The sequence below is a fragment of the Cnephaeus nilssonii genome, assembly GCF_951640355.1.
Source record: "Cnephaeus nilssonii genome assembly, chromosome: 19".
Lineage (NCBI taxonomy): Eukaryota > Metazoa > Chordata > Mammalia > Chiroptera > Vespertilionidae > Cnephaeus > Cnephaeus nilssonii.
The window spans coordinates 42097814-42114925 of record NC_137090.1 but is presented as its reverse complement, the minus strand read 5'-3'; the positions used below and the strand labels follow the sequence as shown (position 1 = coordinate 42114925).

Here is a 17112-nt window from a genome sequence, read left to right as displayed (position 1 = left end):
GAGGGGCTGAGGGGTGCCCTCATCTCTACTCCTTCCACACACCTCCTTTAGTGACGCTCCTGCTCCACGATCACCTGTCCTCGGGACTTTGGTGAGGAGCGCCTTCCCAGCAGTATGAGCCAGGCTCACCCAGAGGGGCTGAGCCAGTAGGACACACATACACATAGACATAGACGTATGTACGTGCTCATTGACATACACACATGTAGACGTGGACACATGTGTAGACAGACACATCCATAGACATACACGCCATGCACAGACACAGACACACATGTAGAAATAGACACACATAAACAAATGTATACATTTTTGAAGAGAGTTTTGGAGGGAGTTGGTCTCCTGCCCTTGCGGGCTGGTTAAGCTGGCTGTTAGGCTGTCGTCTCCACATCTGATGCTGGAGCGCGAGCCCACAGGGCAGGCCCAGTCAGGAAGGGACGGTCATGAGCTGGAACCCCTCAAGGTGGATTAAAGTTGCTCTGACCTTGTTGGGGTTCCTGCAGATGCCAGCCTTTGTCACGGAGCAAACCACACACACCTGCACACCTGGCCCAGGAGTCAGAGAAGCAGAGGGAGGTCCGGGGGAGGATGGAGCAGCTGAGGCCCGACCAGCGCTTCACAGCAGCGAGGGAGTCTGCCCATCAGCAACAACGCGGGGCTTGATCAGCTTGATCGTGCTGACCCAGCACTACAGATGAAGGGCCCCATGCTGGTCACCACCCACTGTGCCTCAATGAGGCCCCCAAGGGCCTCCCTTGAGCCCCCGAGGCCTCCCAAGAGTCTTCCTGTGGCCCACCGAACCAGACACACAAGAAAATGAATTCTGGGAGCTGAAGTTCAGCACGAGAAATCCGGCATACCACCAGAAGGTTGGGGAGCTGGTGAAAAGACCGCAGGTTTGGGAGTCAGAACAATCTAAATTTAGGGAAATTACCTGATCTTTATAGACAACTGTTAATTGGATGGGTTACATGGAATCAGTGACCTCATACATCCCACTTTGCTTCTGGGCCTCGGGTAAGAAATCTTAGGCCCGCACAGTTTTCGACATTATCCAGGAACATGTTACCATAATTAAGTTTCACTCCGTTCCCTCAATAAATGGCTTCTTCATATAGGGCTTGTGTGTTCCCTGCATTAAATTCATTCCTAGGAAGTTGAAATTCCTTCTTGTGAGTGAAATTTAATTATGCTTTTAAATTGGTTATTTATGATATATGATTCCAGAAGGATGCTAATAAATAGTCGTGTCTGTCTTTAATGGGAATCCCTCGGGGTCTCCTCATAACTCTGGCCCTGGCTGTTGGTTTTAGATAGCGTGTACATTTCCTGCTTCGCATTTTAATATCCCTTTTATGTGTGTTTTCCATGTCCTCAGTGAGAGTGTGAGATTAGGCTGGTCCTAATACCAACCAGAGGCACTTTTGAAGCCACAAATAGATTGGCATTCTATCAAATGGTGCCTTGTTAGCATCTCTCAAAATAATCATTTTTTTTTATTTTTGAAATATCAATATGATTAATGATATTAATAGATTTTTCTAGGAGGGCAGCATGTTGAAATCAGAGGCAGTTTGGTGGCAAGAGCACAGGACAGTGTCTGGAGACCCGGACTGTGGTCCTGGTTTGACTCTTGATTACCAATCTGACCTTGGGTAAGCCAGGACGTTTCCTTATTCCCTTTAACAGCACCCCCCTCCCCATTCCTCACCTGTGAAGTGGGTGTGGTGAGGCTTGCCCTCTCTTTCTAGGGAGTTGGAGGGATGACGATGAATTGATAGTTCCTTCTTCCACATTTATTGAAATGCTTTCCCTTCTGTATCAGGAAGTGTCGGATGACGGTGTATCATGGTCCTACTTATTGTACCATCATCAACCAAGAATTCCTGTGTTCATCCACTCACTTATCCAGCAAAGATTTATTGAGCAACTGCCGTGTGGGAGGGGTTCTTCCCGACACTGGGAACAGAGTAGCAAACAAGGGAGACCGTTCCCTTCAGTGGGGGCTTATATTCCAGTAAAACACACACACACTCACGCCGGCTAAATGACACATACTGTGGAGACGGGTAAAGCTGGGAGGGGCTGGAGGGTGAGTCAGGTTTGGGGGAGGCATACTCTAAGTGGGGTGGTCAGGGAAGACCTCTCCGAGGTGACATCTGAGCACAGAACTAAGTGAAGAGAGGGGTTGAGCCATAGGGAGATCAGCGGGCCGTGGGTGGTGGGGGGTGGGGAGAAGAAAGCTCTGGGTAGAGGACCAGCAAGTGCCAAGTCCCTGAGCAATGGCAGCGAGGCCAGGCAGCTTGCGTTGGGTGAACAGGCAGGGGGACAGGGGAGATTGGCGGGCTGAGGGGTTGAGGAGGGTCAGGTAATGTGGGGCGCTGTGGGCGTCCCAGGGACTCTGTTATTTTTACTAGGAAGTGTGAGAGAAAACCATTGGGGTGGGAGGGGAGCTGTGAGTGACAGGCAGGCTTCCTGTCCTAAACTGATCACCGGTTGCCTGTGGAGAATGGACCGGAGCGGGTGTGAGCTGAGGCGGGCGGACCTGAAGGGTCTGCTCAGTCTGCACGGACGGCCGGTGGAGAAGGTGGTGAGAAGTATCAGAGTTGGGTCCCGTTGGAAGGAGGCGCTGACAGCGTTTGCTGATGGATTGCAAGGCTCATGTTAGAGACACTAACTTGGCTTTTCCTGTGAGAAGAAAATGTGTCAGCCCTGCCCTGCAGGCAGGGAGTTGGGGAGGGGGGGGGAGCTGGCCTGCATTTTCCACAGCATCATCGTGCTGAGTCGGAGAAACTCTGAGGACCCCAGCCACTCTTCAGACTGCTGGCTGGCTGGAGAGATGGAACGTTCTCGGGAGAAATTCTGTTGAGAGGCCAGGCCTAGAATCAGGCTCTGGGGTTGATCCGATCCACGGAAGAGGAGCCTCCCGTGGGCCCTGGGCGGTTCATTGGGAAAGGAAGATGAGCAAGCTGGCCCCACGCCGCCCCATTACCGTCGGCCTCAATCCTGGGACACTTCGCCATGGGGGACATTGTGATTAATTAATAAAACAGACAACATTTGGGAGGCGTTTGCTTTAATTCAGGGCGTCTAGACCCTCAGACAGCCTTTGTCTGGTGCAGCCTGCACCCACCCCTGTGCTCCAGGGGGCCGCGCTGCTGATTTATGTGCTTGCTCTTTAAACGCGCCCCCTGCCTCTGGCCGGGAAAAAGTCTCATCCCTCCCTGAGTCTTACGGCTCCAAGTCTTCCCCACTGTTTTCTGCTCATGTTCCTCCCTTTGATCTTCTGCTGAAAATTTAATTTCCTTCCCAGAGCTTAGGCTCCCAGCTCTGAGCATGCACCCCACCCCCTCCCCGGGCACCCCCTCCACACGCCCCCAATGCTGAGGCCTGGGGGTGTCCAGACAGTGTCTTGCGTGCTCTGGCCACGGAGCTCGGAAGGAGGCACCAGAGCGGTGGGTGGAGAGGAAAGAAAAAGAAGGTATGGTGCCTGCACTGCCGGCTTAGTTCCCTCCACGTGGAGACAGGAAAGCACGTTAAAAATCATATTAAAAGGTGAAATCGGAAACATCCATGTCAACCAACAGAGTGTGTCGGGGCATTCGGGCTGCTCCCCCACCGTGTTAGTCTCGGAGAACTCTCCTGGCCGGTCAGTCCCTGCCTTCCTGGGCAGAGCGTCTGAGTAGCGGGCAGAGGGCCATGGAGAGGTCTGGAGGGATGTCAGGGGGAAGAAGGATGATCTTGAAGATGTGGGAGAGGGTCTGGCCTCTGTCTGTCTGTGGAAGGCGGCCTGCAGGGAAGCAAGACCCGGGCAGTGGGCTGGCGTGGGAGGCATTCACAGACCTTTGGAGAAAGGGCGAAGGAGATGTGGGCAGTGGCTGCTGCCCGGGAGTCGGGTTAAAGGGGAGGATGAGAATATTTTTAAGTTCTGCTCTTCATTATGAATGGGAGCTCCCCACTTCCTCTCCTCCCCTTGAAGAGACTTTAGTTAAAAAGCAAATTGCTTTGAAGTAAGTTTTGGTTACCCAAGTGGTGTGTCTTCAAATGTGACACCATGTGGAGCCTGAGCCACCGCTGTGGACACGGACGTGGAAGGTGAGTGCACTCGGCCACGTGTGCACTTGGGCATGTGCAGGGCGTGGTCGGGTTGAGCAGCAGTAATTCGGAATCAGGGGTTACAAACCATCCGAGGACCTGCCAGGCTGGTCTCCCACGTGCCTCTGCAGTTTCACAGTCCCTCACGTATGAGGGTCTAAGTCCTCCACATCCTTGTGGGGGCTCACCGTTGTCTGTATTTTTCATTCCAGCCATCCTAGTGGGTGTGAAGTGGTGTCTCACTGTACTTTTGATTTGCATTTCCCTGGGGGCTAAAGATGTTGAGCATCTTTTTCATGTGCTCATGGACCGTTCTTATATCTTCTTTGGAGAAAGATCTGTTCAGAGCCTTCGCCCATTTAAAAAAAATTGGGTTAAATAACAAGTGTCTTTATTGTTGAGTTGTAAGTGTTCTTTATACATTTTAGATACAAGTCTGCAAATCTGCTATCAAATATATGGTTTGCAAAATTTTTCTTTTAGTCTGTGGGCTCTCACTTTCTTGATGGTGTCTTTCAGAGCACAAAAGTTTTTAATTTGGGCCCTAACCGATTTGGCTCAGTGGATAGAGCATCAGCCTGCGGACTGAAAGGTCCCAGGTTCGATTCCGGTCAAGGGCATGTACCTTGTTTGCGGGCACATCCCCAGTAGGACGTGTGCAGGAGGCAGCTGATCGATGTTTCTCTCTCATTGATGTTTCTACCTCTCTATCCCTCTCCCTTCCTCTCTGTAAAAAATCAATAAAATATATTTTTTTAAAAAGTTTTTAATTCGGATGTCTATTTTTTGGTCACTTGTGCTTTTGTTGTCATACCTAACAAACTATTGCCTAGTCCAAGGCCATGAAGATTTACACCTCTGTTTTCTTCTGAGAGAGCTACAGTTTTAGGTCTTACATGGAGAACTTGGACCTGTTTGGAGTTAATGTTGTAAAACTGGCGTGAGAAAGGGGGCCAGCTCTGTTCTTGGCATGTGGGCACCTGTTGTCCCAGCACCATTTGCCACACAGGCCGTTCTTTCCCCATCGTACAGCCTTGGCACTTCCGTCATCTGGGCTTCTTTAACTGTGTTATTGACTTGCGTCCCTGGGTGGGGAAAGGTCTTCTTGTGACTGACCCACAGGGAGAAATCAAATCAAGCAGGGATCATCTCTCTTACAAGATGCTTTTGCTTGCAATTTTAAACAAGATTTCAGTGAAGACTTTCCCTGAACATGCAAGTGGGCAGTGAACAATGTTGTTGGATAAATACAAGTAATGAAACACTGCGTTTTATATTCTGGCCCAGTTACGGGTGAGCGGGGGAGGCACTTGGCCTCAGCTTGCTCTGGAATTCCATGGTCTGTGGACTGAAAATCAGAGCAGAGTGCACCACGTGTGGGACCCGGAGTGTGGGTCTGTGAGCACAGGGTCCCCGCCCCCACCCCCTGTCGCCCCCACTGGTTCCTCAGCAGCAGGAGGTCAGCGCAGGGACAGCCGGGCCGAGGGAGCCGTCATCTGTGGGACGCTCCACCAGTTGCTTCTTGGCCGTGATTTAGGAAGGGGATTAGGGAATTGTTTCCTCTAGAAGCTCCACCGCAGAATGGAATTCTGGAGAACACTGTGGCCTGTGCCTCCCACGTGGGGCTGGGCGGTGGAGCCGCCCCGGAACCTCGGGTGTGGGCCAGGAGGATGCACGCATGGCCTCGTGTGTAACTCGGGGCCCCAGCCCAGGCGGGGCTGTGTGCTGGCCTCCCAGGCCTGGATCCCTGCACACTGGACCCGGAGCCCCCGCCAGTCTGGCCGCTCCTGGGAGTCCACCCAAACTGAACGCCGAGGGCAGAGCCCCAGAAGTTGAGAGCCCTGACTCAGTGTTTGCGTGTGCTCTGTAGAGACTCAAGTGGCCCCAGAGGTGGTTCTGGAATTGGCTAAGATCTTTGCATGGTTCTGGTGTTTAATCAGCATTTGTAGGGAGGGCTTGGGATTCTGGATTTACTCAGCTTTCTGCCCTGGTCCATTCAGCCTGGCTGCTGGAGCTTGCCTCATCCATCCTCGGGGCTTATGGGGATGGAGGGATGGAGACGGGACTCACATCTTGGAGGGAATCCATTCAGAGCTCTGGGTTAGGGCATTCTCTGCGTAGGTCCAGCGTTTCCCCCGTTCAGGCTCGTGTCTTTAAAATCAAAGTTCTCAGGAAGGTTGTTGTAGCCTCCAGTCCGTCTCTCCATGTGTGTTCAGTGGAAATGCTCTCAGGGGAGCCGGGTGGGGTTGTTGACGATGAGGGTTCTGGAGCAAAGGAGTAACCATTCCACGTGGTGCCACAGCCCAGGGACCACGGAGCTATTCGCAAAGCCCGAGCCCCTGCCCTGTCAGCGCCCAGCTGGCCCGGCTGCACACTGCAGAAGTGGGAGGGCTACTCGGTGGCCCCTGGAAACCAGGGGTCCCCCTGATGTAAGCTGGAGCTGGGTCCAGGAGGGGCCGATGGAGACACTGCTGGCTTCTTCTCCGGTATCCGCGAGCCGCAGCGTATGAATTAACCCCAGCATTCCGAGCAGAGCCGATCCCCACTTCACGGAACGTTGGATCGTTTCTAGGGCTGGTGACAGATGCAGATGTCAGGGGCCAGGAATGATGTGCCACTGGAAACTGGCAGCATCAGCCGTCATGGGGACCACATGCCCAGCTGGAGACATGAAATCTCTGTCATGTAATGTTGGTAATTGATTCAAATAAAAAAGGGCAGCGAACAACGCGGTGCTGGCCCAAACCTACCAGCAGCGGCCGGGACCCAGCCCTCAGGTGGCATCCCTCTACCTGCGTAGACGTGCCAATCCAGTAGGCTGCCTGCACTCGCACCCCGGTTTCCAGACTCCCAGCTCCAGGTTGTATCCAGTCAGCACTACCAGGACTCTCCAGCTGAGGAAAGGGAGCCCCAGCGAGGTTCAGGAAGCTCACCTGGCTCAGGCAGGGGCAGAGCTGGGATTTGAACCCAGAACCAGCTGGCTCTATCCACTCTGCTGTCATGGAGACGAGAATTCTCGTCTTCTGGGTTCTGCTGCATATTCCTGGCCTTCAGCTCAGATCGGCCTCTCGAAACAGGGCTGTTGCTGGGCCAGCAGGCAGCTCCCCTGACCTCTGTGGACTTTGCAGGGACAGGAGGGAAGCTTGAGGGTCGTGCTCGCGTGTGCTCGCGTGTGCCTGTGCATTCCCTCTCCCTCTGTTCCTCACACTCATTCATTATTCATGGAGTTCCTTCCTGACAGCTCCAAGGAATTCCCCAGAAGGAAGAGTTGGAGCGAATACTCTCTCTTTCTGAGAAGTTATTGTAAGAAAGGCCCCTTTAACCCGTGCCCTCCCTGGAGTCACTGAGTCAGTCGCTGCTGGTGAGTCAGTGTCCAGGGAACGCACATGGTGTTGCCAGCCTCAGCCCTTGCTGTGGGCCCCTGGGGATTAGGGGGCCGCTCGGACTTGGCGAACCAGGTGTGACCCGAGTCCAGGCCGCAGCGGCAGCACCCACAGTGGTCCGGCCCTGGGCACCAGCCACCTTGTCCACGTCCCTCTGGCTCCGTGGTAGGGAGTGGGGAGGGGAGGTAGGGTGTCTGTGAGGGTGGGGGGAGAGGGAGGGAAATGTTACTAAATAAAACAGGGCGGAGGGCTTCTAAGAGATTTACTGGCTAAATATTTTCCGGATGTTTTCATAGTCCTGTGAGCTGCTCCAGAGGAAAAAGCTAAGCAGGACTTGGTCCAACTCCGCAGCGGTTCCCACCCCGCGACCCTCACCCAGCCTCATTCCCAGCCCCGCCCTCCCCGCCCTCCCCGCCCTCCGCAATCCACGCTGTCACCGGTGACTCCCCTCTTCCCGCCTGTTGGGAAAGGAAGAACAATCCCCTTGTTCCCCTGTTTTTAATCTCATTGCACACGCAGTTGTACACTCGGTTTTCTCTCTAAACTTAATATTAATTGACCATCTTTCTTCGTCAGTAAGTGTATCTACAGCCTTCTTTTTAGCGTTGGCTATGAACTCGTTGTCTGGATGAACTATTTAGTATTTAAATCCGCTGGTGATGGGCAGGGAGGCTGCTTCCTTTTGTTTGTTTTTTTTGCTGTTATTAAAGCCACTGAGGCTGCATTCCTGTGATGGCGTCTTCCTCCTGAGATCGGCCCCCAGAAGGAAGAGGGAAGCACCCACTTTACAGCCCCTGAGAGTTCTACTGTGCCCGGCGCCTCATTTGCTGGCCAACACTGGGGTTTGCAGGCCCAACAGGAGTTCCTAGTGAGATCCGGTGCCACCCGTGAAGGGTGCTGGGGAGCTGGGCGAGAGGGAGGCCCATCTCTGCCAGCCAGGCTCATGCCCGTGTGTGGGGTACAGGGGATACCTGGCTCCCTCCTTAGGGACACAGCCTGTGTTCCTTTAGGACTTTGTTCGGGGGTCTCATCCAGGACTCCCGTGTGTGAGTGAGGGCCGGGCTGCCCTGGACCAACCACTTCCTTGTCCGCCCTTGGACTGGCCCTTCCCTGTCGAAGGCTTGTGCAAGGCCACGCCACGAGGGGCCGGTCGGAGCCGGGAGCCGGGAGCCGGGTGGGGAGCCCTCTGGGCACAGTGAGGGCTCTGTTTCCTCCCCCTCCTCGCCAGGGGCCTCCATTCACTGGAGGGGAGTCACGCTTTCCCCCTTGAGATAAGAATAGAGCCTGACTGTGCCCCAGGACAGAGTCTGGCTTCTTCAGCTGGCCCTCCAAGACCTGGCAAGGGCGCCCAGATGGTACTGGCATGAGTGGGCCCTGGCTGCCTGCCCCGCTGGCCCCTTGTGCATTGTGCGGCCGGGACACTGGGTACAGTGTGCATGCGTGGACACTCCCCCACCCCGCCCCGCCCACTGTCTCCAGGCTCCGCTCAGGATGGAGGGGCTTGGCCTGGATCAGCTGCCCCGGGCTCTGCTGTCCCCTTCCCTTCCCTGGGGACTCGGACTGGACCCTCCCAGCCTTGAGAGCGCCCCTGCGGAGCCAGGCCTGTCTGTTCCTGGGAGGGGGACTAGAGCCCTTGCTTGGTGGGGGTGGTTGGGGTGGGGAGCAAGCTCTAGGAGAGGGCCAGCGGCTGGGCATTGAGTGGAAGGCAGCAGTTCGGGGACCCCAGTGGCCTCTTCGTGCAGCCCCACGGGGCAGGAAGCAGGGGCCACGATTGTGGGAGTGGTGACTGTGCTGGGGCTTCCACCCTCAGCCCGCCTGTGTCCGGAGGGAGGTGGAACCAGCAGGACTGGACTATTAACAGGAGGGCTGGCGTGCTCCCGGCTCCCCCTGTAATCCTTTGGGCGATGCTGAGTGCACTTTAGCCGGCAGAGCCCAAGGCAGCTTCTCGCAGTGGTTTCTGGACTTGCAGCCGGGAATTTGCTGGAGATGCAGGCCCCGAGTGCCCCAGCCCCAGTCTGTGCTGAGCGCGCCCTCCTCCGGGAATTCGGCCCATCCCAGCGCTCCAGGACCACTGCCATAAGGAGCGTGTTTGAAAAACAGCTTTCCATGCCTTCGGGTCCCACCCCATACTCCTTCCTTCCTTCTGTCCCCATCCCATGGAGGGGAGTGCAGGACCCCAGCCCCTGCAGCTCTGTCACTACCCCATCCTAAATGCATCAGCACCCCCAGTTTGAACAACTAGGCGGTTCCCCAGTTTAAGCTCCCAGCAGGCCTTTGCTTTCCCGTGGCTGTGGTGAAGGGGAAGAAAGGATCTGAATGGGAGGAGCTGGGAAGAGGCCCCTAGCCCCCTTTTTCTATATGCCTTCTTCTTCCACTCCCAGCTTGTCAAGGGCCCCGAGCATTTCCTTCCTCCTACTTCACGTCTCCTCTCCCACCCCCATCAGCACCCCGACCTGAGTCCGTTAACACGGCTCCCTTCTCAGCTACCAGAAACCACAACTCAGTGTTTCTGCTGGAAACGGCCCACAGATGTCCTTATACTGTGCCGGTCGCCGTCCCAAAGCATCTACTGGTTTTAGGGCCTGTCAAGCACCTTGTCCGTTCCATGCTGCAGACCCAGCGTCTCCAGAAGAGCCGACCGCGGTGCTGAGTGGCCAGGCAGCTGCCCTCTCCTTGACCTGAGCCCTCTGTTGGGCATCTCTGTTGAGCTTCTCTGCGAAGCTGTTGCGGTGTGGAGGGCTCAGAGCAGCTTTGCTGCGAACCATGCTTGTGTTTTGAAGAGCAGACCTTCCACTCGTGGACTGGGATTGAGTCCTGGTCTAGCTGGACCATGGGGGTAGGCACAGTATTGGGATGGGAAGGAAAAGCAATAGCGCCCGTCTCCTCAAGTCCCCGCAGCTGGGGGGTGGGGGCGAGCCTGGAGGAGTTTATGGACAGCAGCAGGACCAGTTCCTGGTGGCTATTCCTTCTCCTTGGTGGCTGTGTCTTCCACTGGTCCCACTGGCTCACAGCTGGATGTGGAGTGGGAAGAGGTGGGGGGTCCAGAGACCAAGAGACTGTCAGGGGTGAACACCAAAGGTTAGCCTTGGCTTTCCTCCAAATGGAAAGAACCTTCGGGGCTCCCTCCCTCCCCCGCTAAGAAGTTCCAAGTCGTGGTCAGAGGAGTGAGCTGCCGTGATAGTGTGGTCTCCTAGGTGCCAAACCAGCTTAGGTATGACATCCTCCTCTGCTGGGCCCCTGGCCTCGGGCTGCGGCGGCCCTGGGAGTGAGCACAGCCAGGCAGGAGGAAGCCAAACCTGCCTAACCCATGGCTCAGGTCAGAGGAGAGGGCAGCTGCCCGGCCACTCAGCACGGCGGTCGGCTCTTCTGGAGACGCTGGGTCTGCAGCATGGAACGGACAAGGTGCTTGACAGGCCCTAAAACCAGTAGATGCTTTGGGACGGCGACTGGCACGGTGTGAGGACATCTGTGGGCCACTTCCAGCCAAAACGCTGAGTTGTGGTTTCTGGTAGCTGAGAAGGGAGCCGTGTTAACGGACTCAGGTGGGGGTGCTGAAGGGGGTGTGGTGGGAGATGGGAAGTAGGAGGAAGGAAGTGCACGGGGCCCTTGACCAAGAATCAGACTGTCTGGGGAACATGCAGCACTTTGTTCCAGCGTGTTTTGTGTTTCGTTTTGATTGGCATGCTCACAGGAATGCTATTACACAGTGAGTTTCTGCTCACTCATAGCCCTTTTAAGTTAGTTGTCTTAGTTCTGTGTCCCTGATAAAATGTAAGCTTTATGAGAGTAGGGAGTGCCTGGGCAGGCCTGTGCTGAACATTCAGTGACTATTTGATCAAGTTGATGAATGAATGAGGGGCAGAAGGAAGAAAGTGAGCAGAGGAACTAGAAAGATCATCAGCTGTGACTTAGAAGCAATGGTAACATCTTGAACTATTTAAAATCGCCACCCTTCTCCCCAAACTCCTATGCCCCCCCCCCCTTGCACTCCTGAATCCCCTAACCTTTCCCCGCCCCCCGCCATCACCTTTCAATTTTTTGTATGGTTTATTTAAATGTTTTTATCTTCTGCTCCTCCCTTTTGGAATGAATGCTCCATGAAGGCCAGGCTTTTCCCCCTTTGGTTTCATTTACTAATGGGCCCCAAAGGTGTAGAAGCAGTGCCTGGCACTTGGTGGGTGCTTACTAAATATTTGTCTAATGAACGAATGGGTGGGAGGGCCCCGGAGGCACTCGCCCGTGCCACCTAGCCCTGGAATCTGCTCGCAGTAGCCATTGCCTGTTGACCCGGTTGATCGTGCTAGTGTCCCCGGGGGAGTGGGGACGACCTGTGTCCCCTGGGAGGCATGCACACTGCCTGGCCACCCATGCTTGGCCCTGCTTTGTCCTGCTGGTTTACTGGGCACTTGAAGTGGGCCCGGGAGGGCCCCAGGGGAAGCCAGAGCCCACCAGGTAGAGCCAGCTAAGGATTTTGGAGCCTCTGGTAGGACTGCACTCCCGACTCCCTCCCTGCTCCCCCTCCCTTCCCCACAACTCAGTTTTCACGCTATGGGCTGTAAGAAGTGGGAAATGTTCGGCTGAGCAATTGGGGGCTAAGGCAAATCCCTATGTACTCAGCCTCTGTCTTCTTGTCTTTCCACTAGGGCCGGATTCACAGACTTAATCCGGGGTAGGCACGGCCGTCTCCACACCCTGGGTGCTTCCCATTACTCTCAGGGTGAAGTCCAGACCCAAATTCTCCGCCCTGTGGTTGGGCCTCAGCCCAGCCCCCGCAGCCTCCCCGTGGGAGCCTTCCACTGGGGATCAGCGAGCCCATTCCTCATCCTTGCGCATAGTTTTGCTTTTGGCCTCCTGACTCCTGCATCCAGTTGTTTATGCCACCTCTCCCTTCAACCTGTCCAAAACGTCACACCTGGTCTTTCAACCCAGGTGTGGGCCACCCGCAGCCTTTCCTACTCCGTACATGGCAAGTCTGTCTTCCCAGCCGCTCGGGTCAAAACCCTCGACTCCCTCTATTCTCCTCCCTCCTGTGTTCAGGTTGTCAGATAAGCATGTTGACACTTCTTTCCAAAAGGATTTTTTAAAAACTCCACTTCTCGCACCCTACCCCCAACCCCACCTTCACGCCTGTCATCTTGGTCTGAGCCCCAGGCACCACCCCTGTGCCCTTAGACTATTGCGGCCGCCTCCGGACTGCTCGGCCAGCCTGCCGCCTGTTGTTTCTACACAGTAAGTTTGATCCTGACCCGCTCTCCTCAGAACGTTTCGGTGGGGCCCTGGGGTGGCCAGAGTAAAGGCTGGAAGCCTCACCGTGGCCGACAAGCAGCTATGTGATCAGGCCCCACCGTGGCCCTGACCTTGGGGTCGCTCGCCCACTCATCTCACTCACGGCTGCCCTGTGGACTGGCCTCTGTGGTGTCCCCGCGCACCTTCAGGCACGCCTCCTCATGAGGGCCTTTGCAGCCCACACAGCTGACTCCTGGCCGTGGGTGAGTCATGGTCCCCCAGGGAGGTCCACGTCCTTATCCTCAGGGCCTGTGACTGTGTTACTTACGTGGCAAATGGGGCTTCGCAGATGTGATGAAGTGACAGACCTGGAGATAAGGAGGGGACTACCCAGGGGGGCCCAATGTAATGACACACGAATCCTTATGAGAGGGAGGCAGGAGAGTAGGGTCAGTAGGAGACGGGACAACAGAAGCAAGAGTTTGAGGATGTGAGGAAGGGGCTGTGAGCTAAGGAAGCAGGCGGCCTCCAGGAGCTGAAAGGGGCAAGGGACAAGGGACACAGGTTTTCTGCTGGGGCCCATGGAAGGAGCCAGCACCTCGACTTTAGCCCAGGAGGCCCACTGCAGCCTCCGAACCCAGAGCCGTCGAGAATAGATCTGTGCAGTGACTCCAAGCCCTGTAGTCCGTGCTGATTAGCCCCTGGAAGCTAGTTCCCTCCCATCTCCTTTCAGTCTCTGCTCACCTGCCGCGCCCGTCTCTTTATCCTGCTCTGCTTTTTCCATTCTATCAGCACTTGTCACCTTCCAACAAAATTGGATGTTCACCATCTCTCAGTGATGGGCAACCTTTTGAGCTTGGTGTGTCAAACTTCGCCAAAAAACTGAGCATAACTCAGGTAGTGTGTCACTTTGAGGAAAAAAACTAACTCCAAGACTCTAGTCGCAAATGTTTCATCCTCAGGAGCAGCAAATGTTTCATCCTCGGCATGAGGCCTCGTGTCATCAGAAATGGCTACGCGTGTCAGTGTTGACACGCGTGTCATAGGTTCGCCATCACTGTCTCAGAGAGTGGACATATGTCTGCCTCACAGCAATGAAGTGCCACTGGGTTCCGGATCTCTGCACCCAGCACCTAGAGCTGTCTGGTGCGTGGGGAGCCCAGTCCACGTCGGTGGAATGTGTGAGTGAATAAATGAATGGTTCGTTGCCATGGAAGTGCCCTCACTTCCTACCCTGTCCTCTCTGCCCGTGTCCCCTAAGTTCATTTCAGTCTCACGTGCCAAGGTCTCTCCTATACGCGGTTTCCCTCTCAGGGCGCCATGGTACTTCCTGTTAATTGCTCTCTGCGTAGGGACCCCTACTCTGCGTGTTCTGTGAAGTCCCACAGAAGCCAGGTACTTGGGGGAATTAGTTTTGTCTCTGATGTAGCGTTGTCAGGCGCTGAGGGACCCAGTTGATCTGTAAACCCAACCTCTGAATTCATCAACACGAGATGAAGATGACCTAGAGAGGCGGGTCCTGCTTAAAGTTAGGATGTTGCCATGGCAATTGCTAGAGCCTAGGGCTCAAACTCCTGGTGCTTCCACACCCAGCTGAATGATGTGTTTGGGGGCTCCTTCTCCCCACAGCCGCATCAGGGGCAGCGGGGCCTGCTCGGAGCAGCACATGGAACTGGAGGCTGGGAGTCAGCTTTGGTGGAGCAGCTGGAGGGTGAGACAAGGTCTTGAACAAAAGTAGGAAGTTCTCCCAGGGAATTGGGGAGATTGGGGGATTCTTCTTGTCAACAGCACTTTGTGTGGAGGATGGGTAGGAAAGGAAGGAAAGGAAGAAAAGATAAGAAAGGATAGTGAGGCCCTAGCTGGTTTGGCCCAGTGGATACAGCGTCAGCCTGTGGACTGAAAGGTCCCGGGTTCGATTCCAGCCAAGGGCACATACCCGGGCTGTGGGCTCAATCCCCAGTAGGGGGCATGCAAGGGGCAGCCGATCAATGATTCTCTCTCATCATTGATGTTTCTGTCCCTCTATCGCTCTCCCTTCCTCTCTGAAATCAATAAAAAAATATATATATTTTTAAAAAAGGATAGTGAGGATGGGTGAGCAGGTGGGACAAGAACTGTATGCCCACGATGGTCACCGCAGGCTTGGGGGCCCCAACAGGGTATGGCACCACGGGGGGGGGGGGGGGGCGGGGGCAAAGACGGAAAGGGAGGCCTTCTCCCTGGATGGTGAGGTTGGCTTCCCTGAGACGCAGCTGCAGGCGGTGAGGGTGACCAGTTGGCTGTTAGGAAGACTCCCTCCTGCCATCTTCCCCAGGGGAGGCCACCCTGGGAAATGCTTCTTGAGTTGGGGAGGGGAGGTACATCTTGCCCCTCCCTGCAGACTGCTGCTGAAGTGGGATTCGGATGAGCCTACAGCTGTGTTTTCGCACCACTCCCCCTGCCGCACACTCACCAGTCCCGCTGGTCCTCCCTCTGCTGGCTGGTGACTCACTGGCTCTTGTGCAACGCAGCTCGCTCTCTGAGAAGAGCTGCTCTCCTCCGTGCCATTAGCTCGCCTCCCAATTTATGTCTTTTCAGTTGGGTTAATGCTTTCCACATGTAGGTCTGAAGATTAGTGTGTGGCTGGCTCATTGCTGCAACCACCAAACCCCCAGTGCCCAGCTGGGGTCTGGCATGGAGAAGGCAGCCAGGCAGCTAGACAGTGGCAGAGGGACCGAGGGCCGCTTGGAGCCGCACCTCTGTGGCTGTCCTGCCTCCAGCTGGCCAGGCCCTCCCTGCCCCCGAGAGGGAGGCCGGGGCGGAGCGCAGCCCCTCTTTGGCTCGCCTGGGACTCATCTTCCTGCCGGTTTCCTGGGCACACATTTGGGGTGGTTGGCGAGGTGACAGCCGCAAGCCTGTGACTTCCCACTGAAGAAGCTGCCTTGCCGGGAAGTGAGAGGCAAAAGTTGTAGGGTGTGGAATACGTTATCTCTGTGGCTTTCAAAGCTGCCACACAACACAGTGTGTGTGTGTGGGGGGGGGGTTCTTTTTAGAACAATAATATTACCTTTGTTGCTATGGCGTCGTGTGGGGGTGGCTGATTGGACCCAGACCTGACACAGGCTGGTATCTGGTGTCCACAGTGATTATCAGACGGTAGCCACGGGGCTGGCTTTCATCTCGTCCCGAGTGAGAGGCTGGCAGGGGATCATTCGGCGGTGGCTGTGGGACACCCTGGTTGGAAGCAGGACCTGGAGGCTGGGATGTGGGGGTCGGGGGAGGGAGGAAGGACAGTCCCTGGTTAGTTCCAAGGCTGGGTCACAGCCCAGATCTGCGGAGGGCCGAGGGTTTGGGGATTCCTCCTCAGAGTCCCCAGACACGCTCAGCAGGGAGAGGAAGCGGAGGCGCCTGGCACCCCTGGGAGCTCATGACTGCTGTGCAGCTGGTGCCCGGGGCCCCTCACTGGGCAGGTGCTGCCTCCCACTGAGATGGTGACGTCACTGCAAAGGGGCGGACGGGTGTGCTTTAGACTTTCCATTGAGTGTACACCCAGAGGTGTGTCTTGGCTCATTGGACCTTACTGAACAGGTCATTCGTAGACCAGGTCTGACATTTGAAAGGCCCTCAGGAATCTAGAGTGCAAGGTTGGCCCCTGTGCACGCCTGCCCTCTTCTTGTCAGTTCCCTTCCGCAGAGGCAAACGGGTCCCCAGTTTGCTGTGGGGATTCAGAAACAGTGCAGGCATTTACCTCCCTTCTCCTCCACACAGGAGGTAGCGCCCTCTTTCTTCTGCACCTGCTGCTGCTACTGTTTGATTTTTAAATGCAACGATGTATCTTGGAGTTCAGTCACTAGAAAGCATTCTTTGTCACACCTCCCAGAACTGATAGGTGTACAGGTCGCTTCTAATCTTTTCCTTTTACCTTTACCCGCTGAGGTGCCCTTGTATGTCCATCGTGCCACACATGGGTGAGTGTCTTTGAAGGATTGCATCCTGAAGTTGAAAGGCTGGAGCAATGAGAGTGTTTGCAATTTTAAAAAAATATATTTTTATTGATTTTTTACAGAGAGGAAGGGAGAGGGATAGAGAGTTAGAAACATCAATGAGAGAGAAACATCGATCAGCTGCCTCCTGCACAACCCCTTCTGGGGATGTGCCTGCAACCAAGGTACATGCCCCTGACCGGAATTGAACCCAGGACCCTTCAGTCTGCAGGCCGACGCTCTATCCACTGAGCCAAACCGGTCAGGACAGTGTTTGTAATTTTGATGGAAAGTGCCAGATTGCCTCCAGCCAGGCAGGTCTAGCTTACCCGTCCACCAGCCATGTCCCGGGTGCCCGCTGCCCTCAGCCCCGCCAGCACCATGCACTTGCACATTTCCACATCTTTTGTCTGGAAGAGTTCTGTGTCCCTGCTTTGGGTTGGTTT

The 17112-nt window shown here is 55.3% G+C and overlaps 1 protein-coding gene across 2 annotated transcripts in view; it reads left to right on the top strand.

The window, feature by feature from the left end:
• Nucleotides 1–17112, top strand: part of GAS7 (growth arrest specific 7) — a 202361-nt gene that overhangs the window by 43536 nt on the left and 141713 nt on the right. Inside the window, exon 1 of one of the 2 annotated variants that reach the window (XM_079798334.1) lies at nt 7167–7643. The exons of the other annotated variant lie outside the window; for it this stretch is intronic. The gene's annotated coding sequence lies outside the window, so the exon portion shown is untranslated. Of the gene's footprint in view, nt 1–7166; nt 7644–17112 lie in introns of those variants that run through there. 2 annotated transcript variants of the gene reach the window in all.